This window comes from Triturus cristatus, chromosome 5_1 (genome assembly GCF_964204655.1).
Source record: "Triturus cristatus chromosome 5_1, aTriCri1.1, whole genome shotgun sequence".
Taxonomy (NCBI): domain Eukaryota; kingdom Metazoa; phylum Chordata; class Amphibia; order Caudata; family Salamandridae; genus Triturus; species Triturus cristatus.
The window spans coordinates 781,325,021-781,349,089 of record NC_140587.1 but is presented as its reverse complement, the minus strand read 5'-3'; the positions used below and the strand labels follow the sequence as shown (position 1 = coordinate 781,349,089).

The window sequence follows — 24,069 nt, the reverse complement described above, 5'->3', positions numbered from 1 at the left end:
TCATTGGCGCACTGCCAGTGCTTCTGCCTCCCCTTTGATATTACATCAAATAATTTAGGAAACTGTGACGAAGTTGCAAATTAATTTCATCCCCAAATCCAGGTCAGCGACAGTCCTGTATTCATTCTGAATTTGTTTTAGCACTTAAGGCAAACAGCAATGGATGGTGTTTTTGAAGACGAATAAAGGATTTTCTTGAAATATGATGGCCTCTTTGGATATGTGACTTCATTCCTGGTGTCGCCTCCACTCTTCTTCAAAAGTTTATTCCTGGGTTTCCCAGTAGGACCTTTCTGCAGCAGGTCTTGGAGACGTTTGGCACAGGACATTTTGATTTATGGAACTCTAGTATTGATGTGCTCAACATCAGTCGGCTGTGGGATCTTGTTTTTGTTTAGCAATGGATGGTGTACCATGTGTTATGGTATATATGGCAGCAAAGAATGTGTCGCAATTTGCATAGTCTTCTACGGGGGAACCAGACCAAATGTTAGACACATTGTGAAAATTCCATGTTTATTTTGAGGTCCCGTATGGAGAAACGGAATTTCCTCCCGTTTGCTGGAAATTTTACCCATAATTGCATTAATAGTGATTGGACTAATTGCAGGTGGAGCCAATTGTAGCTGCACAGCTTGAACAGCCCTTGCTAGGGTAGCTGTTATTGTGTGCATAACAAACTGCGTTTAACGTTGAATATCCTAACTAGACCTGTGTAGAGAGCACAACGGTCTGCGACATTTAATGAGTGTACATTTGGGTACAGCAGCACTTTCTTTATTGGAACATGTGGGCGTGCCCCCTCCCGCATTTTGTTTGCAACATTAAATGTTTAATACTGTTATTAATTCCATTTAATTTTTTTTTTAGACACAGTGCGTGGCATGACCCGGACGAAGTTACTGGAGCATGAGGGGGAGAGAAACCCCTACTCCCAGCCTGCTTGATGATTGGCAGGTGCCAGGCCTCCTTCGGCTGAAGTCCGCATGTCGGGTTGGATGGGTGACTGTTATGTCGTGATCGTGACGCGATACGCTTGGGTGTACGTGTCCGATCACGTGAGTAAAGTTAATAAAAGAGAGTTACGCACGCACGTACGCCAGAAGGGCTGCGGCGGTGAGCTAACTAACATCACAGCGCTGTTCCCGTGTGGTCATTTACACGTGGCTAGGCCCACGGTCCATCAGCTTAGCAAGCCCCCTAACAGTGTCACGAAGACACTACAGGTGACTTGCTGTGACGCGCACTTGAATCCTTGCCAATCTCCATAATGTAGGAGCCCTGGGGATTACTGCCACCGCCCTCAATGCTCCAAATGAGGGCTGGAAGAGCATAACTGTGCCAATCTTCATGCTGCTATCCTGCTGTTTCCTAACAGAAACAGCAAGGGAGCAGCGTCTAGATTGGTTCCGAAGTCACAGGGGCGGGACTTAGTTGGTGCTTCAAGTCAATGTACACAATTCTTTCACTTTCACACAGCACTCTGCATTAGTTTTATGCCACAACATATAACCAATGCAGCGTGCTGTGTGAAAGTGAAAGAATTGTGTATGCCGACTTCTGTTTGAAAAACTGATGACAGTGATCAGCTCTTTGTAGCATGCTTCAATCGCTGCTCCATGCGAGTCCAGTGGAGACAGCACTTTTATTGCATGATTTCTCCCCCAAAAGGCTGGGCGGGGTGTTTGCGGGCATGTGCCTGCAGGGTAAATTGCTTGAATATCCAGAGCTGTAGAGCATCTATGTGCTGTACCAGGGTAGGCTCTGGCCAGGGTTAGTGCTGAAGGGGAAACTAACGGGTCCTGGCTTGCAGGGAAGCTTGTTGCAATCAGTAGGCCCAGTACTGTTTTGCTTGTCAACAGAAGAGAGTTTTTTTGCTGGCCATTAGGCAGTGTGCGTGAATCATACCTGAGCATGCACTGCCCTGCAGGAGGTGTGACTGGGCAGGACAGCCACCTGTGATACGCCACCCCCCTCCCGCCACACCCCGCGGGAATTCATTCTCAGCTGTGTGAACATTTACTGTATCTGTATGTTTGTCATATTAAAAAGCCCAATCTAATGCCTCTGAACTTTCCTTTTTTTCTCGGTGAGATCATGCAGGGCGATGAACTGTTGATCTGGGTCAGTGACCTGTGACTCTTTCATGGAGTCTTCAAAATCTTCCTGTCATTCTTGCCAGTGAAGGCCCATGCTGCCACCAAGGGTTGTATACAGTATTTTTTTTCCATTGTTTTATTGTAGTGACACTGCAAGGACCTGGTTAATGTGCACAGGTATGCATAGAAAGTCTGTATAGGTAATAGCTTGCAGGTGTGAGTGATTGTAATGTGCTAGAAGCACATCTGCTGCACAGAATGTATGATTTTCAATGATGCCTGACCTCAAGATAGCTACCATCAGTTCTTTGAGGCTCATTGGAAGAGCTGCCTGACTCCAAGATGGCCACAGAGAGGAGCTGTAATCTTGCGGGTCTTCGCTCATAGTAGCCAGGCAATGCAGAGGTTTTACAAAGGGTAACAGTCGGCATGCAGGGCCCAGCTTACTGCAATTAGGGGGCAAGCTATGCAGCAACCGAGGAGTTGGCCCACAGTGGCTGCAAGCAATCAGGGTAGATTCCCGCAGTTGCGTTTTGTTCATGACTCCCTCTGTGCAATCGGGGTGGGCTCCTGACTTTGCACTGCCACAGCCAGGGGTGGTCTTCCTGTGCTGCTTTTTGTGCTGGTTGGTGCTCCGCGTGATCGGGGTGGGCACCCGACTTCATGCTGCTGCTGAAGGAGGTTGCAAGGCACGAACGTGGGACCAGCCTGCATGGTGTTGTGTCCGCCTTGCCACCAGTTGTATTGTTGTGACTGCGCAATAAAGAGCCACCCTCCAACCTTCCCTGATTCCTCTATACCCCTCTCTACTCGACTCTTTGCCTTCCGGTTCCTTGCCTACTTCCCTTTCCCTGCTTCTCTTCACACACAAGGTCCTAGTGCCGTGCTGCTTTCATACCATGACAACATTGCAATATCTTCTAGATAACGGGTTCATAGAACTTCAAGAGGAGAAGGTGATGGCAATCAGAGCTGTTCCACTTCCCAAAATCAAGAACGATATGAGGGCTTTCCTAGGCCTCTTGGGATATTATAGAAGGTTTATTCCCAACTATTCAGAACTCTCAGCTCCCCTTACTGGCATGCTGAAGAAAGCCGCTTTGAGTAAATCCTTCGCCTCTCTCCCACCAGCCGCCATTAAGGCTTTTGAGGAGTTAAAACTGATTACCTCCAAACCCATTACACAATCGCCCAACTTCCAAAGGTCATTCATCTTGTAAACAGATGCTCTGATATTCATTGGAGCAGTTTTATCCCAAATAAAAGAAAATGATGAAGAAGAAAGACCCATCCTGTTTGTCAGTGGCAAAGTATTCCCAAGGGAAGTAAAATACCCAGTCACAGAAAAGGACTAGGGGATCATGTGGGCAGTGGATAAATTATGATACTATCTAGAAAGATGATCCTTTATTCTGTATACTTATCATGCACCTCTCACTAACTGAGCAGAAATAAGGAAAATAATGCTAGGGGATTACATTCGTTTCTCTCTCTTGAATCCTACCAATTTGAAGTTACACACAGAAGGGGCAGAGAACAAGAGAATTTCCACTTTTTATCATATTATCCAATTTTTCCCAAACAGAAAATCAAAGGCAGGGCAAATGTGAGGAATGGGGGGACTGGCTGCAGGATTTAGCAGATATTCTAGGTGATAGAAAGGAAAAAGGAACAAAAGAAGGACTTCCATTTCTCCTCCAGGGAGTGGACCTGGAAGAAGAAAAAAGAAGAAGAGGACCTCACTGCATCCCAGAGAGGCACCCGGCCTCCTCACACGTCTGCCGGTCTCACGAGTCAGCCGGCCACTGCGTGGCAGGTGGGCCTGAGGTCGAGTCGTGCGGCCGGGTCAGGATCTCAGCTCACATCCGGCATCAGTCCAACCAACGGCTGCGGTGGCGGTTAGCAGCTGGCTCTCAGCCCGATCCCCTCTCCCATCGCCACCCACTGTGGACCAATGTGAGGAGCCGAGGTAGGAGGAGCTACCTGCGGAGCAGTGTAACTTTGACTTAGTTTGCCCAAATTAGAGTGCAGCCAAAACCTTAATGCCACCCACTCGCACTGCAGGCGGCACCTGGGCAGGATGGACCCAACTCTCAACACCCACTGACCTTATCCTGTGTCTCTCACACAGAGTACCCATGATTGGATGGGTACCGACTGTGATGTCAGTTATGCACCGCGCTACTGCAGCTTACACAGTTATGACATGGTGCATTATAGCAGTGCTCCGCATGCCACTGAACAGTGCTATAATGCGTGATTAATGCATTTCAGCGCAAAGATGCAGACCACCATACTGAAATGCGTTAGACTAATGCCTGGTGCGTGGTACTTGGGAGGGCTGCACACCCCGGTAGAGCGTGGCTTACCCAGGTGGGTGCTTGCTTGTTCGGCTAGCAGTGATCGGGTGGGAAAGAAACACAGGGAGATCTATAGGAAGAGTTTATTAGTTTTAAGCAGGAAAACAGGAATGAAGATATTTTTGGTTGTTGTTATTTTGGTCAGAAGGAGCGCCTTAAAGGAAAACGGGGCAAACATGAGTAAGAGAAAAGACATTATAATTTTCCATCCACTAATTTTATTGTTTTTTTGATCAGAAGACTTCCCAAAAAATACTTTCCTGCTACTGAAATAGGGAAAGTACTTCTTTAAGTTTTTTTAGTCTACCAAGAGAACACCCTGAGGTAAGGGTGAGAGACAAATGAAGAAAATAAGGAGAGAAAGGAAAGGAAAAATCAAGCAGGGAGAGAGAGAGAGATGAAAGTCCCCTAAACGCCGTTAGAAGGATGGGATCGTGACAAATTGCAATGAAGATCTCTTAAAGAAAGGAGTTTCCAGAAATTAAGCAGAAAGGATCCACTAAAAATCTAAGAAAAGGACAGAAGAATGTAGGGGGAGACAACCTAGAGGAAGCCATCAAAGGATAAGAGAGCGTTAGCCAGGACCATATACCACTTGCACTTACCTGTGTTCAATTCTAGTCCTCTGAGGGTCCCGGTCCGGTGGCAGCATCATCTGTGGAAAGAAAGCCAAAGACAGTCAAGGGGAAAAAACAACGTGAACCAGAATCCGATTCTGTTTTGTGCCTATTTAAAATCAGTTGCAAGCCCCAATTAGAACGTTTAATTTGTTATCTCTCTCCTGAAAGCAATGAACCAATCCCCATATGAAACAGCGAATTAAATTGGATAATGGTATTATGTGTTATTTACAGCACTTATAATTGTTATAAGGGCATAATGAAGCACTATATGGGACAGGATGTGGTCCATCGGCTAGACTGCCAACTTTGGTGCTGGAAACCAAGGTTCGAGCCTCTGGGTCGCGTCCACATCCTGCGATTCTGGGCAAATCACTTAATCTCCCTGTGCCTGAATGTGTAAGTAACCGGTGCTTATGTAAAGCGCTCCAATACCTTTGGGTCGAGTTCGTGCTATATAAAATCTGCATTAAAAAAAAATATATATATATCCCAGACTGCCCTTGAGGTTTCCTGCCGGATGCTGTCTCCCGACGTACTTCCCGGCGATTCCCGGTGATTTCTCCTCGTACGGGCAAGCATAATTCCATACGAGCACGGGTGCCGAGGCAGTGTTTCTCCATCTTCGCGGTCCAAGCAGGGTCTGGACTGCTCAAGAAGACATTGCCAGCACCACACAGTCATGTCCAGTAACGCCCAACGAGAACGCGAGGCAGAGGCTGATGAATTGTTCAGAAATTTGATTACGGCATCTACGAGACGGATTGATGAGGGCATGAATGCAGCTATTGATCCCAACCCTGATTTAAAAACCCTACTCAAAGCACTCGAAAAATGTCAACGAAGCGAAATGATGAAATGGTGGGAGGAGATTTCGCTGACTAAATACGAGGAAGCAGGTCGGGTTCCACGAGGTTTGAGGATCATGCTAGCGCCTAATTTTGACAACATCCACCCAGAAATGCTTGTTGAATGGGCGGGCAATATTCTCAGTGCTTCCATGAATGCAGTTAGAATTTTGATTAAATATGCCCGCATCGACCGTGATTCGCTTTTAAAGAAAATTGAGGAGATTAATGAGCAACTCAACAAACGGTCCGAGACAGAAGAAATTCTCAAACAGAGAAAAGACATCGACGACAGAATTAAAAAACAACAAGATAAAATAAAACAAAGAAAAATACGTAAATTCACAAGAGATAAAGAGGACTACGAGCAAGGGCAGATTTTCACTTTTGCCCGCCGTTATGACAATGCAAGAAAAAAACGCTCTGATAAATTGGCTACCACTATACGAGACGTACCAACTGCAAGTGGACATTGCACGACGGCAGAATCAGACACACCTGATTCTGTCTCGTTGACCAGTGGCAGTGAGGGGGAAGAAATGGACCGTAGAGGCTCCAACATGATGTCCAGCATTTTGCAACCAGGAGAAGAGCTGAATTTTTTAGCCGAGGACCGCCGCCAGACCCTGAAGCCGCGGAATCCGCAAGCAACCGCAGGGTCAAGCAAAACAAAAAACGGAACGCCAGAAGAAAGGCCCGTGGCACAAAGAGGCAAAAAAACACAATGGCGACGACGCTAAACAAAGGTAACAACAACAACACTATAGTCAACCTTTCCAAATTTGCTCTTACCACTGCAGAAGAGAACATTTTATCTTTGGGTCTCTCTTATTGCGCAGGTAACAACTTCAACTACTGCAAGACCAGAGTTGACATGTTTAGCTTTACAAGAAAATTAAAACTCAAGAAATTCTTTACCATCAAAGGCGGCAATAAATCAAACACTTCTTCTGAAAACACGGCTGCCGCCAATGATCACAATCTGGCAGCAGCGGATGCCCATTTGCTCCTCACCTTGGCTGAACTTAACAACATGGAGGCCGACTCTTCCAGCTGGCTCGATGACACACGGTCCACGCAGGACAGGCTTTCAACCGTTATTAACATAGACTCATGTGCTGGCCTCAGCCCGTTCAGAGGCAAATCAAGTTTCATCCCCATGATGCCCAAGGACGCCATTGAAATTTTTCAGGAGATGGTTACCAACGATTTAAAAAATCTTTGCAGGGCTATCAGTCACAAAAACGGCAAGGCCAACCAACAGGATTCACAATACAAGAACCTTATCCGCAAACTAAACAACAATCCCGGTCTGATGATATGCATGTCCGACAAGGGGGGCAATGTGGTTATATGGCCCAGGGAGGAGTATGTGACTGAAGCCAAAAGGCAGCTTTCTGATGAAGACTGCTATGAAAAAATAAATATGAAGATTTATAACACCTCCAAGGAGTCTTTGAAGAAAATGTTGTATTCTTACAAAAGACAGGGATTGATTTCTAGCCATGAATTCAATTTTTTATTCAACGAATTTCCTATCATCCCCACGCTTCGCCTTATACCAAAGATTCACAAAGGAGTGAAGCCGGTACCGGGTAGACCCATCATCTCGGCCATTGGGAGCATCAGTGAAAATGCAAGTAGGTATGTGGATTATTTTTTACAACCACTAGTCCAAGATCTGTCTACTTACATAAAAGACACTGGTGATTTTATCAGGAAACTGAACAACATTCAATGGCAAGAAGGGTTCCTTTTGGTGACCCTAGACATTGAGTCGCTGTATACCAGCATCGAACATGGTACTGGTATCGCCGCAACCAAACACTATTTGGACTGTAGACCCATCAAATTTCATAGCCACAACGTCATGCTTTTAGAACTTATCAAGTGGGCATTGTACAATAACCATTTTATGTTTGGAAATGACCTTTATTCTCAAAAGAGGGGAGTCGCCATGGGAGCTTGCTTCTCCCCCAGCTATGCATGCTTGCATGTTGGTTGGTGGGAGGAGCAGGTTCTCATGGGGACCCATGCTGATGTATTCAATTCCAATATTGTCAAGTGGTTCAGATATATTGATGATGTTTTTATGGTTTGGAATGGTGACTTTACTAGTGTGATGAGTTTTATTGAGATTTTAAATAACAATGCTCTTAATCTCAAGTTCACTTCTCACATTGACAACATTTCTGTTGAGTTTTTAGACACTAAGATTATGATTGTTGACAACAAGATTGAGACAACCCTTTATAGAAAACCCACTGCTGGCAATTCAATCTTACATGCCAGCAGCGCTCATCCACAACACCTCATAAAAAGTATCCCCTATCGGTAACTCCTCCGTATTAAACGCATTTGTAGTACGACGGAGGAGAGGGCTGCATGCTCAGAGGAAGCAATAATCAGGATGACGGAAAGAGGTTACACTGAGAGGACTCTGAGGGAGGCCTATAAAAAAGTGGAATCCATTTCTAGAGACACACTGCTAAATGACAAATCCAATAAACTGAGTCTCAATGAGCCCGCTGTTGGGCCAGACAGTCCATTTCCTGATGCACCACGTTTTATCACGACCTACAATAAGCAGCATCACAAAATCAGGGCCATTGTTACCAAAAATTGGCCCATCTTGCTCACTGATGGTGTCCTGGCACACACATTATCCTCTAAACCTGTTCTCACGTTCAGAAGGGCTAAGACTATGAAAGGAGAACTTATGAGGTCTAACATTCCAAGCTCCTCCAGCGGCACTTGGCTCAAACCCAAAAATGGATTTTTTAAATGTGCCAGCTGCAGGGCTTGCAAATTTGGCCAAAACACCACTGAATATTCTGTGCCTTTCAGCCCCAACACCAGACAAATTAAGGGCCATTACTCTTGTAGATCTGACTTCGTGGTATACGTCCTTAATTGCACCTGTGGATTAAACTATATAGGGAGCACCAAACTTCAAGCTCATGTCAGAATCCTTCAACATTTAAGAGCAATCGTGAATAACAATTCCAGCTACCCGGTAGCGCATCATTTTAAGAAATGCCACAATAATGATCTCAGCTGCCTCAAATATTTTGTTATCGATAACATTCCCATACAACGCAGAGGCGGCAACAGAGAAAAGCTGCTCAGACAGCTCGAAACAAGGTATATACTTGAGTTCGATAGCAAAGCACCCACGGGGCTCAACAACACTGAAGACTTATACAATTTTATCTGAAAACACACAGCTCACAACATACAGCATTCTTCAGTGTTGCACTAGACAATAGTAGATAATCTACTGATAATTCATGCTGAGATTTTCTGTTCCTTGCTCGTAGTCTTTTCATCTTTTTATCTTTATCTTTATCAATCATAAGGGTTTTTGCACAGTAATATGCTGTTATTTGATGATTGTTCAACAACAGAAACTTTGGTTCATTATTGTTGAATCTTGCTCACGTTTTCTTCTCTTTTCTTTTTCTTTTTCTTTTGTTTTCCGTTTTTCTTTTGTTTTCCCATATTTTCCTTGATGTCGGCGACTTCTGTTCTCCCAAGTTGATGTCCCACACAGTTCGGCTCTCCCGACTTTTGCCAGCCATATCCCATTTTTTTTTTTTTTTTTGTAAAACCGTTTTTATTGCAGAACAATATAATAAGCAGCGCACATTCTTGATTTTCCTGCACCGCTATTGCCAGTGCCATATCTCACATGGTCATTTAGGCAGTCGTACACAGCTTGTACGCCCACATCCCGGAGGCCGGGCAGCGACATCAAGGGTACCATTATACTGAACCATATTTCGATCTGTACTTTTGCCGCTAACATAGTAGGGTGTCTGCGTTCCGCTTTAGAGTTGCCAGCCATATCCCATGTGGGATCATCTCAACAGAAGTTGCGCAATCCCTGTTTCTATATATAAACGTTTAATTAGTTTTTGAATTTCTGAATTCAAATTTATGTACACATGCTATTTGTTTCGTGTACTTCAGCATTTCCATATCTCCCTCTTCCTTTTTTCTCCCCCCTGTTATCATTTATATTTGCACTTTTCTCACTTCTTTTTTGATAATGTTCTTATGATCGACATATTCGTAATTGACTTTTACAGAATCCTGGGCTTGCTTACTAGTCCTTTTTAGGTCTCGCCTGAGACAGCGCTTTAGCGCTGCTCTGGCGAGACTTATAGTAAGCGAGTTTTGGAAGTGCAAACAGTGGCTTTTCAGGCCTCCAAATACAGTGCATGTGCGTAGGGCGCGCGCACCATTTGGCAGCCTGAAAGCACTAGTTTGCACTTTCAAATCCCCCCTTTACAAAAGCTCATTTCGCGGCCGCTTTGATGATAACATCAAAGCGGCCGGAAAGTGCTCACCATTTGCCACCCCCTCCCTTATCCCACTTCCCTCACATATGGCACACTGGTGCCTGTCCCTTTAAATTGCCCCGCTCATTAAGCTCGCAAAGGATAAGTATCTGTACCACGGCTTTACAGCATCGTTCACCTACCCTCGGTTGCGGTAGCTCCTGTCTCTTGATGCGTTCGCTCCAGGGTTTGACGCCCACTCCCGGCCGCCTGCAGCCCCCTTCTGCTGGTCCAGCTTCCCTGCCTCTTATCCCGGCCAAGCAGCGGACGCCCTGCCAACCCCGGGCCGCCTTTCTTGTTCTCTCAGAGCACTGTGAACAGCAGCGGGGCACGGCTGAACGCGTTAAATCTAGCCATTGAAACAGACTTGTTGTGGAAACCATTTTGATGTCGGCTCGTTCGACACCGCAATATTTAGAATATATTGTGAAATTATAGGGGTCGAATTCTCGCCAGTAATGACCATCATGTGTATAGTCTGCGCCTCAAGCTGCGTTGCCTCTTAGCGCTTCAATGTTATTTGTTATCGCCAAAATCAGCGATACTCCTGTTATCGACCAGCGAACGATGAACACCTGAGCCGGGCCTCTTCGGGATTTTGACCTCTCTGACTTGTTTCACATAGGGCTCATCATAAAATCACCGTGTGAGAGAAAAATGGTGCAAGCAGAGATTGAGTAAATTCACACGTGCAAATTAAGACTATTGAGTCTTACTCCTTATCTGCCGGGACACTTACAGATTTACTAACCTACCTGCTTTTTCGTCTGTCAGTCTACCCCTTTGTACCTACATCCCTCCATATAGTTATCTGTAGACGTGTATGTGTTATGTAATATTTACCTACACGCACACAAAAACACATTAGTTCCCTATGCTCGTGTTGTGAACTTTCGCAGCCACAGATGGCAGCTGCTCACCCTAATGTAATCTTATTGCGGCCTCTTTGCTTCATCCGGATTACAGCGGTTTTTCCTCCAGCGCGTGGTGTGAGCGCTGAGCAGCAGAGGTTGAGCGGCTGCTTGGCACGCAATAAAGTATTCTGAGGGACAACTTTTGGAAGGTGTTTTCACCTTACGTGATCTGTAACCCCAGCGTGCGCCTCCACACCCTCGGGGTGAGTGGGTGGCTTTAGGTCGCCTTCTGCTGCGCACGCTCGAGTCCTCACGTGATTGCCTTTATTTTCTCCACATGAAACACAAAGGGCCAACTCACAAAGGTGCTCCGGGGTATGGGAAGCGGAACTCCGGCGGTACTCTTTTACATGCTTTGTGAGTCGAACCTAAAAACAAGGGACTGTAGAAACAAGCATTTGCAATGCAATAGGTCTCGCATTTACGAGAGTTAAAGCTATTGGCATTGTAAATGAAAAAGTCTTTTATTTATGTTTTATAAACCAAAACATAAATAAAAGGCATTGTCATTTACAATGCCAAAGGCTCAAACTCGCGTAAATGCGAGACCTATTGCATTGCAAATGCTTGTTATCTTAGGCTTCCTTGCCATCTTTCAGAGAGATGTCTTCTAATGTACCTATGAATATTTTGCATTTGTTTCATAACAGCGTTGTTATGTGCATATTGTATGCGATAGCTTGCATTTTGCACTATTATTGCGTATTTTGCACCATTTGCAGTTTGCACTATCATTGTATATTTTGCACATCAACGCCATTGTAAATTGCACTTTAACTTGCGTATTTTGCACAATCAGCATTTGCACTTTACTACTAGTTTGTTCATGTCATTTTGCACTTTCCCATTAAATTATGATGGCAAGAGAAAGATATAATTTGCAGCCCATATTCAGAATATTTGTTGTAAAACTCGCGGTGTAGTAATTACAAGCATATTTGTATATTTTGTATAAATACTACTTATCATAGATTTCTTCTATGTCTTTCATCATAAGCATCACATGATTATAGAGTGCTAAGTATATAAGGGCAACAATAATGGCGGCTACCTTATGTGATCAAGGCCACCTTGTGGCCGAAACGCGTAATGGCGTGCTGTGTTGGTGCTGGGTTCCATTAAATTCCCTTGAAGCACGAGCTGGTGTCCGTGTGCTTTCTTTTTCGCAAAGTGGGAGAGTGCGTTTGGTGTTTATTTATATATATATATATATATATATATATATATATATATATATATATATATATATATATATATATATATATATATATATATATATATATATATATATATATATATATATATATATATATGCCACTTACTGTTAAATTTTCAGGAAGAACTGGAAAAAACTGAAGAGGGAGACATTGAGGAAGCCAGCTGACTGAACTCATGGTCTCCCTGATAGTCAATGCGTCGACATTGAACCAGCCTGATGCTCCATGCCAGTCGCATCCAACCTCCGAATCAGGCAATCAAAAGAGAAAGACTCATCACACTTATAGTCAACAACTAGAAAGGAGAAGTTATCTGGTTACAAATGCTTTCCGAAAATACCTTAAACTCTAGTTCTCTTCTGCTGCTACTACCAGCTGATTCCAGTGACTTAACATTCTCAACTGAAGTAAGTTTAAGGAGGTGCACAGAGCTGAACTTTGGCTTGGTGAAAGTCTCCCAGAACTTCACAAAGATTTTGGAGGCCTGGAAAACAGACATAAACATCAGTGACAATATTTAGTCCATACTACCTCCATGAATGAACACGGTTACCTCCTCTTTGCCTTATTGAAGAGACTGAAAGGCTGTTGCCCAACCATTGCTAAGCAAAAGGATGAATATCATTGATTGGACATTACCTTCTTTGGTTTAATTTCTCTGCTGCAGGAATGGCCCAAGCGTGATCTAAGGAGATGTTTTGAGGAATGTTTATTACTGCAACTGTTTCATGAAAGACCTCGCAATGCTGAACATCCCATCAAGAGAACATCTAAATCGAACCACTGTTTGAAAGTTGAGAGTGAAGCAAGGCCAAGCTTTTCACCTCAATAATGATTTCTACTTATCAACCATTATGCATTGAATTAGATCAAAGCAAGTGAACAGAGTTGCTTACCTAACAAGCCTGCAAAAGCAATCCTGTGAAGAATGTTGTTATATCTCATTAGCATTTTAATATGTGTTATTTGTACTTAGGCATGTTTACCTTTAAAGCACTGCATTTGGACTGTTGTTGAGGTTCTGGAATTTGGAATGTGGAGCGGGTGTAATGCTTAGGCTGTTATTACTGGCTTGAGGAGTACTATGTTGAACTGAATGATGCTAGCTCTGATCCACAAATGTTGTGGACCCGAAATCTTTAATGCAACAAGGAGTGACGACTTGGAGAAACATCTGCTATTTAGCGGCCCAGGTACAGTGTATTCTCCATTGGACCTGGTGCTGGGTAAACTATTTTGGACTATGTGCCACCGGTTCGTAAACAGACGCTACATCGTATCCCAGCCAGAGAATTGGTATTTGCATGGACAATTTAACAGCGCTACATTGGCTAAGTATCTAGGCAACTATTATCGAAATGTTGTGGCGTGATGTGTATTTGCTTTCACAAGGCATTATTTGAAGCTTACCACGTGGGCTTGCATTTGCTACCAGCATTATTTGAAGACTGTTGCATATGTTCATTCTTCATTGCTGGCAGATGGATCAAGCAGTCTGTGCACGTCAGGATTCTCTTGCCATGTCACCCGCGGCGTCACCATGTGAGGACGCTCACGTTATGCGGGTGTACGGCCCTCTTTTTTCTGTCTGTTCTGTCACTAGAACCAGGCTTATGGAGAATGCACTAGATTCTTGGACCTAGGCGACGCACAGTGAGGAAAGATTTTCTAAAACGCTGCTATGGTGCGGTTGGAAATAAGTACTATATGTTGTAAAAATGTTTCTTGCTTGTTTCTGTGATTTTGCTGGCAATATCCTCTCATTTTCTATTCTGTCTGCTTACATCTGCTGCTTACATCAGGGTGCTGTCTCTAACCGGAAAGCACAATTAAATAATTCTATCACAATGCAATTTGAGCCACTGGCTAAATTTCTCCAACAAAAGGGAACCGCTCCTATTCTGTGGATGAGTTGGAAGGAAGAGTTTTTACCATACATGAAGGCAACTGATGATGATGAAATGTCACAGAAGCGTAAAAAGGACATTTTGCTCCATTGTGTGGGTTCGGAGGGCCAAGTGATATTCCAGACATTACCACAACTACTGACACAACAAGACGAGGAAGATGATGATGTGTTCATGGAGGCTTTGTCAGAATTGGGAATAGGTTCAAGCCCACATCAAGTGTAGCCCTCAATAGATTCCAGTTTTATACTAGGGTTCAGAAAAATGGGGAAATATTGAATGAGTTTCTTCCTGCTTTACGGGGGGCTTTCTGTGCATGGCAATTTTGAGGTCACGACTAATGAAAGGATTAGAGATCGAATAATCGTACATGTGAAAAGAAGGAAAGTCCAGGAAGAATCATGGGTGATCCCAAGTTGCAACATGTTATAACCACTGCCAAAGCTGTAGAACAATCGGAAAAGTGGATGAAATCAGTGCATGACACTGAGAAAGGAAATAAGGATGAATGTGAAAATGTGTGTGTGCTGGCCAGTGGCAACTCCAACACTAAACAGTAAGGGAGAAAATGTGATAGACATGACAGACCTTCATGTTATCGGTGTGGGAGTACAAATCATTTTGCGTCTTCACCTCGCTGTCCTGCTATAGGAAAGGAGTGTGAAAGTCTGGCAAGATTGGACACTTTGGCTCTGTGTGTAAGGATTTTAAGAAGAAGAATGAATATTCCCCTTGGTGATTTAGTCATATATTCTCTTCTTATTTTTAAATAAAACCTAAAACATTCATACTCCACACATTTCACAACCCAACAGGTCTATAATTGTAGTGCCACAGATCTTCAAATGGTGAGAAAATATATCTTTTTTTAAAACTTAATTTTTGGGAAATTAGATCATGTACTTTGTAAATTATGAATTAAAACATTGCTCCACATATAAAAACCATTTCATAACATTTACCTAATCTAATACATGATTATAAAAAAGTCAGAAAGACAAACAGATTCTAATATAAAGATAGCTTCAGTATTTTATACAATCCCATAAAGTATGTTATAAATCAAACATAAGTAAAAGTGCATGATATAATTTCCCAAAAATAAAATTTTAATAAAAGATATATTTTCTCACCATTTGAGGATCTGTTACATTACAATTATAGACCTGTTGGGTTGTGAAATGTGTGGTGGATGAATGTTTGAGTTTTTAATTTTTTTTTTAAAAAAAGAGAATATATGACTAAATGACCAAAGGGAGTATTAATTCTTCCTCTGTTTGGTTAAGCCCTGTCCCTTTGGTATGTGGGGCCTCTCTCATGATATTGGATGATTTTAAGAAGGACAGTACTAATTTGAAACCCTAAGTGTCATGTGTGAACGAGGTGCAACTTTCAGAAAAGGGGAAATATGGCTGTGAATGTCATTGCAGCGTGGACAATGAGAGTGGAAGAGGGGAAATGGGGTTCTCCCTTAAGAGTACGAAAGTGAAAGAAGAGAGTATGGGAGTGAGGAATCCTGCTATGTGTAAAGTGTGTATAATGGATGAAGAGCTTGAGCTTATGGCTGATTCAGGATCTCCTTAGACAAGTATCACTAGTGGATATTTTCGGGAGAAGTTTGAGAAACTGTGGAGTATGGAGGATTTAAGAGAGTCTGACATATTGGCACAGTTTAGTCGGCACCATCATAGATATTGTGGGCTACATTGTAGTTAACATAAAGTTCAAAGGAAGGATAAAATTGTATGTTGCACCCAAGGGAGTGAATGTGTTTAGTTGGAGAGACAATGGAAGTCGGGGATTATATTGAATCCTGGAGCAGAGAGCCAGTGTTGGTGGTTGAGGATTGCCGTAAAAAAAGATTGGATTAATTCTCAGTTTCAAGAAGTTTTTTATGGAAAAGCTTGAAAAATTGGAAGGATACATTCATAAAATAAAAGTGAAAGCAAATCAAAAAAATGCTGTGCAAAAACTTAGGAATGTACCTATCAATGTGAGGTAAGAGTTGAAGAAAATGCTGAGGTAGATGGTGGATAAAGGTGTTATGGAGGAGGTGGTGTCTTTTGAGTGGGTGTCTCCGATAGTTTTGGCCCGCAAGATGAATAACTAGTTGAGGCAGTATGTGGACCTCAGAGTGGTTAATGCTAATATAGTAGTGGATTGTCACCCCCTACCTCATATAATGAGTTAGTGTGCAAGCTGGATGGAGTGAAGATTTTCTACATCCTGGATTTAAGGTGGGCGTACCATTAGATAGAGTTAACTGGTGACTCCTGCCACCTTACAGCTTTTCTTACACCGCAATGGCTGTTCCAGTTCAAGAGAATGCCTTTTGGGTTCGTCTCTGTGGTGTCTGACTTCCATACGGCTATGTTTTATTTGTTCAAAGATATGGAAACATTGTAAAATATTTTCAAGATGATGTACTCATATTCTCAAAAAATGAAAAGGAAGATATGGATCATCTTAAAAACGTTTGTGACGTTTAGTTGAAGAAAAATGGTTTAATGTTGAAGGTGAACCTCACCGCGGCAGTCACTCAACGTCCTCTTTGACGTTCTGACCTCCTTTGGGAACAATTCGGGTCTCACGATCAATTGGTCTAAATCCTGCGTTTATCCCATCGCTGGTGGTCCTCCTCTCCTGCCGCCTCGGCTCCCGATTCAAATATCTCTGAGCGGCTTTAAGTACCTGGGGATATACGTTTCGCTGGACCCGGTGGCTCGCTACGAGCAGAATCTTCTGCGTCCACTTCGGCGACTGCGTGAGGACACGGCCCGGTGGTGCAGGCTGCCCCTGTCCCCGCTGGGTCGGGCCGCGCTGTTTAAAATGATGTCCCTTCCCAGGTTCCTCTATGCACTCCAGAACTCCTTCGACGTTATCCCAGTGGCCTACTTTCGGGAGGTGGAGAGCCTGCAGAGGAGACTGGTGTGGAACGGCCGGGCGCGTATTGCTCTTGCCAAGCTCACTCTCCCCTGGTATGACGGGGGCATCGCGCTTCCTGACATTCGCAGGTACTATTGGGCCTCGCAGCTATCTGCCATTAACCACGCCACGTATGCGCCCGGCTTGAATCCGGCGTATGAGATGGACAAGTTCCTGCTTCCCGGCGGGAACTACAACAGGGCACTTTATTCCCGCCTGGCTGACCGGACCCTTACGGGTCCTACTAAGATTGCTGTGCGGACCTGGAGGGCTGCCACTGCGGCCATGGGCTGGAGTGAGCGAATGACATGTGCTACTCCCTTGTTTGCCTCCGACCGCCTGGGCAGCTTGTGGACCACCAAGGGGTTTGACCAGTGGGACACGATTGGTATCAGCAAAGTGGGAGACCTGTGGCACAAGGGCGCGGTCAAGACTTTCGCGGTGCTCCAGGCCGAATACGAGCTGACCGACAGGGAGTTCTTCCGCTACGCCCAGGTTCGACACGCCCTGCTCTCGGTCTTCGGGGAGGGGACCAAGATCCCTGTTTCCTCGCCCCTCGAGGACCGCGTACTTGACGGACATGTCCCTGATAGTACTATTTCTTTAATTTATAAAAAATTGATCAATCACCGGGCGGATCTCCTGGTGCGCCTTCGGGGGGCTTGGACTGGGGATGGGGTCGAATTGGACGACGAAGACTGGCAGTCTGCACTGTCGTCCCCCAAGGAGGTTGCCATTCCGGCTCGTCTCCGGTTGGTACAGCTCAAGATTCTCCACCGGGTGTATGTTACGGGTCCGCGCTTGGTCGCGATGGGATTTTCCGACGACGGGCTCTGTAAACGAGGCTGCGGGCTCAACGCCACCTTTCTTCATATCCTTTGGGAGTGCCGCGAGGTGGCGGACTACTGGCGCCGGGTCCACACGGTTATGGGACAGGTCACCGGGGTTGTGCTGCTGCCGGAGGTGCGTCGCTGTGTCCTGAATGTGTGGGAGCCCAATGACTACAACGCGGCTCAGACTCGGTGGGCGGCCCTAGGGAACATGATTGCCAAGAGGGATATAGCGCAACTTTGGGGCGCTCAACGGCCGCCCACCGTGTCAGTATGGAAGGAGAATATGGACTGGTGTATGTTTCGGGAGAAGACAGTGTATGTGGCCCGTGGCAAGCCGGGGGCATGGGGTAGAATTTGGGGTCAATGGAATGCGTATCGCGGAGGCATCTGTACGCCCCCCCTGGTAGACACTGATATCGCCATGTCCCCCTGACCCTTGACGGCTCCTGGCGCTTTTTGTAACAACTACATATGGACGTTCATCTCCCTTGACCCCCTTTCCCCCCCCCCCTCCGTCCCCGGCCTCCCGGTACTCCTCTCTTTAGCGGATTGCTCAAATGTTCTGACTGGAATTTCCCGGGGGGAGCCTGAACCGCACTGGTATCCCTCGTAACTCGCCTTTTGTTTTTATTGTTTTTCCTTTTGTTTCTGTTCTTGTTGGACTGACACTTGCTGTTCTTCGAGAACTATCTTGAGCCACTGCGGGGCAGTGCCCTGGGAACGGACTGCAGCCTTGATATGTGTATATTTCCTTATGTACCTAGCGGCCGGCCCGGGTGGTTGTAGGCCCATACTTGTAACCGAATTATTGTTCAATAAAAACTTTTTCAAAAAAAAAAAAAAAAAAAAAAAAAAATGTTGAAGGTGAAAAAATGTCAATTCTTCTCAAAATCTGTGGAGTATCTTGGACACTCTGTGTCTGGAAAAGGGGTGGTACTTAAAAAGTCACTGGTAGATGCTATCACCAAAGCTCCTGCTCATCGTGAAAAATTGTTGTCATTAGCGGAGCTGTGCGAGTACTACAGCAAATTCATCAGAGACTTTGCTACTAAAATGGAACCTCTCCCCGAGCTTACATGGAAAAATACTGAGTTTGTGTGAACAGATGTGCAGCAATCTGCTTTTAAGCAGATTAAATGGGAAATTGCTGAAGCCTTTTGACATGTGTTATTTTTACTTAGACATGTTTTCCTTTAAAGCACTGCATTTGGACTGTTGTTGAGGTTCTGGAATTTGGAATGTAGAATGTGGAGTGGATATATTTAATGCTTAGGCTGTTATTACTGGCTTGAAGAGTACTGTGCGGCATTGAATAAAGCTTGCTCTGATCTACAAATGTTGTGGACATGAAACTTTAATGCCAGAAATGTGTTCTTGTAGCATATGTAAGCAGATGACTAACCAAATCAAAAAGAGATATTCACAAACAGAAAAAGAAATGATTCCCAGCAAAAGGGGATACCAACATTTCCACTTATAGACTTCCAGGTTGCATCTAATCACAAACACCTTGACCCACTCTTCCAAAGGTCTGTATCAAAACCAACACCTGAATGAAAATGTGAATCTATCAATTGCAAGAATATTCATTCCAAGTGATTATCTCAGTGGCACTCAAAACAGTGGAGATCACCTTTCAAGCACTACCAACCAGCTAACACTCAAGAGGAGTCCAATGCAGTGAAAATAGAAAAATATAGTAGAACTGTACTTATAGGGCACAGCCACAAAATGTGTTGGTTGAGACGCAGGAGTATCTAGAGGTAATCCCCACTCCAATGCTGGAGGAGGCGGATACTCGGGCTTTAGATGAAGACCTGACACTAGCAGAGGTCCAAGAAGCGGTGGCAATACTGCACCCCGGAAAGACCCCTGGTACTAATGGGTTGCCTGTGGAATTTTACAGAAGATATGTGACCACTCTCTGTGCCCACCTCCTCCGGCTTTATCTTGATGCCCGAACTGAAGGAATTCTCCCCCTGGGACCTGCGGATGGCCACTATCGTGATCATATATAAGGCGGGTAAGCCTCGCGATCAGTGTGGGTCTTATAGACCCATCTCTCTACTGAACTCGGAGGTCAAGATTTTGGCTACCCTGCTAGCGACGCGCCTCATGGGTGTGATTGGGAGTGTGTTTCATGAAGACCGATCCGGTTTCATGCAGAGTAGATGCACCCCACTGGACCTCAGACGCACTCACAACTGGCTTTTGTAGATATGTAACCGTCCGAACCCACAGGTGTTTCTGTCACTGGATGCAGAAAAAGCGCTCAATGCTGTTAACTGGCAATTCCTGGATGCCTCCTTGGCCAAATTCTGACTAGGGCCGAAATTCCGAGGTTGGGTGGCACTTTCATATAATCGCCCAATGGCTACAGTACGGGTCAATGGTCGATGCTCGACTCCCTTTCCTACTGAGAGAGGGACGAGGCAGGCCTGTCCCCTATTGTCCATCTCTTTGCGCTTACTCTGGAGTCTCTTGTCTGCGCTATTAGGATACATCCTTCAATCCGGGGCTTCCACATCACACCCGCAGATGCGGAAGAGTAGAAAATCTCCCTCTACGCAGATGACATCCTGTTATACATTACGTACCCTGAGACGATACCGGTCCTCTCTGATTTGATTACCGAATACGGACAACACTCAGGTTAAAAAATCTATTGGAGTAAATCCACGATATACAGCCCATCGGATGCCCCCTAGATTGTCCTTTGCCTGGGGAATTGCGAGTGGTGTCGAGAGGTTTTCAGTATCTGGATAGCTTTGTTATGCCCCACGTGGATGTGTGCAGACTTGAGAATCTGAATGTCATCCTGGGCAACTTTAAGGCCGATATAGAGAGATGGAAGAACCTTCCTCTCATCTTGTTGGGTCGCGCTGCTTTCTTTAAAATGATCACATTGCTGCAACTCTTATATGCCCTGCAAAATACATACCATCTTCTGCCTAGGGCTAATTTCCCTGAAATCGAGGGCAAAATTAGATCTCTAGTATGGCAGGATGGACACCACAGAATCGCGCTTCAGACACTGAGGTGCAACCTCTACAATGGAGGGATCGCACTCTCTGATGTAGAGACCTACTATTGGGCATCCCAGCTGATCTCCATCAACGAATGGGCGCACAAACATAGAGACCACCCCACATACCGTCTTGAAAGGAAGACAATGCAACCTCACACACACCTACATTATCTATATGGGGAAAGGGCAGCTCAAGACTGCTACCTCGACTCAAGTGACACTTTTGGCGTGGAAGAGGGCTAGTAGGACCCTGGATTGGACAAAGTGGTTTACGCGCTCCACACCGCTTTGGGAGGTGCTTAGAGATATCCGCAAACATACCGGGTTCGAGGCCTGGGACCTCCTTGGCATCTCCACGATAGTGGACATAGTTGAAAAAGGGGAACTTGGGGGGCGGAGTCAAGATGGCGATGGACTAGGACGACTTCTTCGGTCCCTCCGGCGTCGATTATCCATAGCATTGTTATAGCGGCCTCCGGAGGGCCCCTGAGACCTGCCAGGTGTGTTGCTTGGTCCCCTGAGGCAGCGGACGGAGTTTGGAGTCTACGGCGGCCCCTCTCGTGCTGCTGGCTGTCTCGTCCTGCCTGCGGCCTGTGGCGTGGCTGACGGAGAAGCCGGGGCCTATCCTAGGAGCCAGGCAGGAGTCGTGGAGTCCGGGCTCCCATCGGGGGCGGAGCGGTGCATCGGAGGAGGCGGCCTTGCGGGGACGTCTGGTAGCTGTGGCCCACGTGCCCCTGACCTGCTGGGGGACTCGGTGGTGGTTGCCTGGGAGCTTTGACCCACGCCCACTCTTACCGGAAGGGCCGGTCCTGCGGGAGTACCCGGACCGGAGCGCTGAGAAGTTGGACGCCAGGATCGCCGGGCCACCCAGGAGACGCGGCGTGCAGGGAGACGTTCAGATCCTCCGGGTGCCTGAGAGGCGGTGAGCAACTGTACTTCTGGAGGCGCTGCGGCCTCTGGCGGACACTGCTGGGGGACATTGGTGGAGGCCTGGGCGTGGGAGCTGGGAGCGTGCTCTGCCCGTGGTGGTGCCGGGGGGCCCGCGGTCTTGTAGGCGGGACCCTGCTGGGCCGTGGCTGGATTACCGAGTTGGCTGCGGAGTAGGGACCGGCTGCCACGGCGTACAGGTGCACGGGGGGCAGTGCTCCTTAGCCCCCGAGCTGGGTGAGGCCTGCTCCAGCCTGCGTGGACTGCAGGGGGAGCCGTGGCGTGGCGGGCTCCCCCCTGGAACCAGGCGATTCCGGCATGGGTCCGGCGGGCTCAGGTTGGGGCCCATCCTGTGTGCGGTTCCCCTTGGGGGCTCCCGCTGACGGCCGTCTGGGGGAGGTGTACCCCACTGCCTAGCCTGCTGGTGGTGTGGCCCCGGATGAGGAGAGAGCGGCGGAGGTCTGGAAGAGTGGAGACGCGCGCAACGTCGCCCTGCAGCTGGGTGCGCTGCTCCATGGCTGGCCCCTCCGACCTGATGAGCGCTTGCCTGTCTCTGCTCCTTCCCCACGCTTGACGCGGTCTGGGAAGTGGGACCTGCACGGAGGCCGGCTTTTCCCGTTTGTTGGGCCGCGCCGTGGGGGCCGCACCGGTGGTGGAGTCGGGTGGCCTGGTGGCACGGCTCGTTGAGCTATCTTCGAACGCAGCACGATGTCCAACAGAGCCCGGGGGGGGCAAGACCGGTAAGGACAGTTCACAGTGGGGTGCTACCCCTTCGACGCCGCCTGGTGCCAGTGCCCCCCCCCAAGCAGTCTGACGATGACGCGCCTGTCACCAAGGCCTTTATGCTGGAGCTGTTCAACGCCATCAAGGAGGATATCACCAGCCTCCGCTCCCAGCTGGCGCCTGACCTCCGGGAGGTGCGCCGCGATGTGGATGGTATTGGGGAGAGAGTGGCGACCCTGGAGGAGCATGATTTGGGGCATGCCGGCGACATCCATCAACTCCAACAGGATGTGCTGCGGCTCACGGAGCAGAACCTGGGCCTCCAGGCCCACGCGGAGGACCTGGAAAACAGGTTCCGCCGGAACAACATTCGAGCGGTGCCATGGGATGGAGAGGCCGGGGGCCTGCGGGGCTACGTGGAGGGCCTGTTCTTGCAGATATTGGGTGAGGATGATGTCCGCGAAGTCCGGATGGACAGAGTACATCGCGTGGGGTTACCGAGAAGGGCGGGGGCTCCCCCCCTGACATCCTGGTCTGCGTCCATAACTTCCAGCTGAAAGAACGCATTCTTCAGAAGGCGCGTGGGATTCTGTCGCTGCTGTACAGGGACCACCGTACCCAGCTGTTTCAAGACCTGGCGGCGTCGACGCTCCAGAAGCGGCGTGACTTCCGTCCCGTGACATCCTTCCTGCGGGACCAGCATGTCTCCTATTCGTGGGGCCACCCGTTTCGGCTTATTTTCCGGTGGCAAAACCGGCTGGTTCAGGTCCGCTCTCTACAGGCTGCCAAGGATCTCCTGGGATTGGATGACGGGTCCCCCCGCTGGGGACTGGGACTCGTCGGTGCGGCGCCGTCGACGCTCCTCCTCCTGGCAGAGAGTGGGGCGCTCTTCCGCTGCGGGTCGGCCGGACCCTGAGACCAGCGTACAGGAGCGAGGTGCCGCGGTTGCTTCGGTGGCGACTGTGACGGAGGCTGCCTTGCAGGACTCTTCTTCGGCTGCCTAATCCCTTGGGAGGCCTGTGTGTGCTTGACGCCGGAGGGTCACCCTCCTTTCAGGTACCACTGGGAACTGATGTACTTTGTGGGAAGACACCCTGGGGTTGTTCCCTGGAGGGATGGGATCGGGGACTCCGCTCCATGGTCTGGGGGGATAACCACAGTGGTCCCTGCTTTAGGGGTGCTGGTTTCTTTTCTCTTTCTTTTTGGTCTTCGGTGGGGTCCTAGTTGGGGTGGCCCTGGGGGAAGGAGGGGGGGTTGGGGGGGAGGGAGGGTTGGGGTTGGGGGGAGGGGCCGTTGGTGGCGGCTGGGGGTGGCATGTGCGGGTT

The 24,069-nt window shown here is 47.1% G+C and overlaps 1 long non-coding RNA gene across 1 annotated transcript in view; it reads right to left on the bottom strand.

Moving 5' to 3' along the window:
• Positions 1–24,069, bottom strand: part of LOC146831472 (uncharacterized) — a 123,872-nt gene that overhangs the window by 811 nt on the left and 98,992 nt on the right. The window contains exon 2 of the long non-coding RNA XR_014961582.1: positions 5,065–5,114. This is a non-coding gene — a long non-coding RNA (uncharacterized LOC146831472). The remainder of the gene's footprint in view (positions 1–5,064; positions 5,115–24,069) is intronic.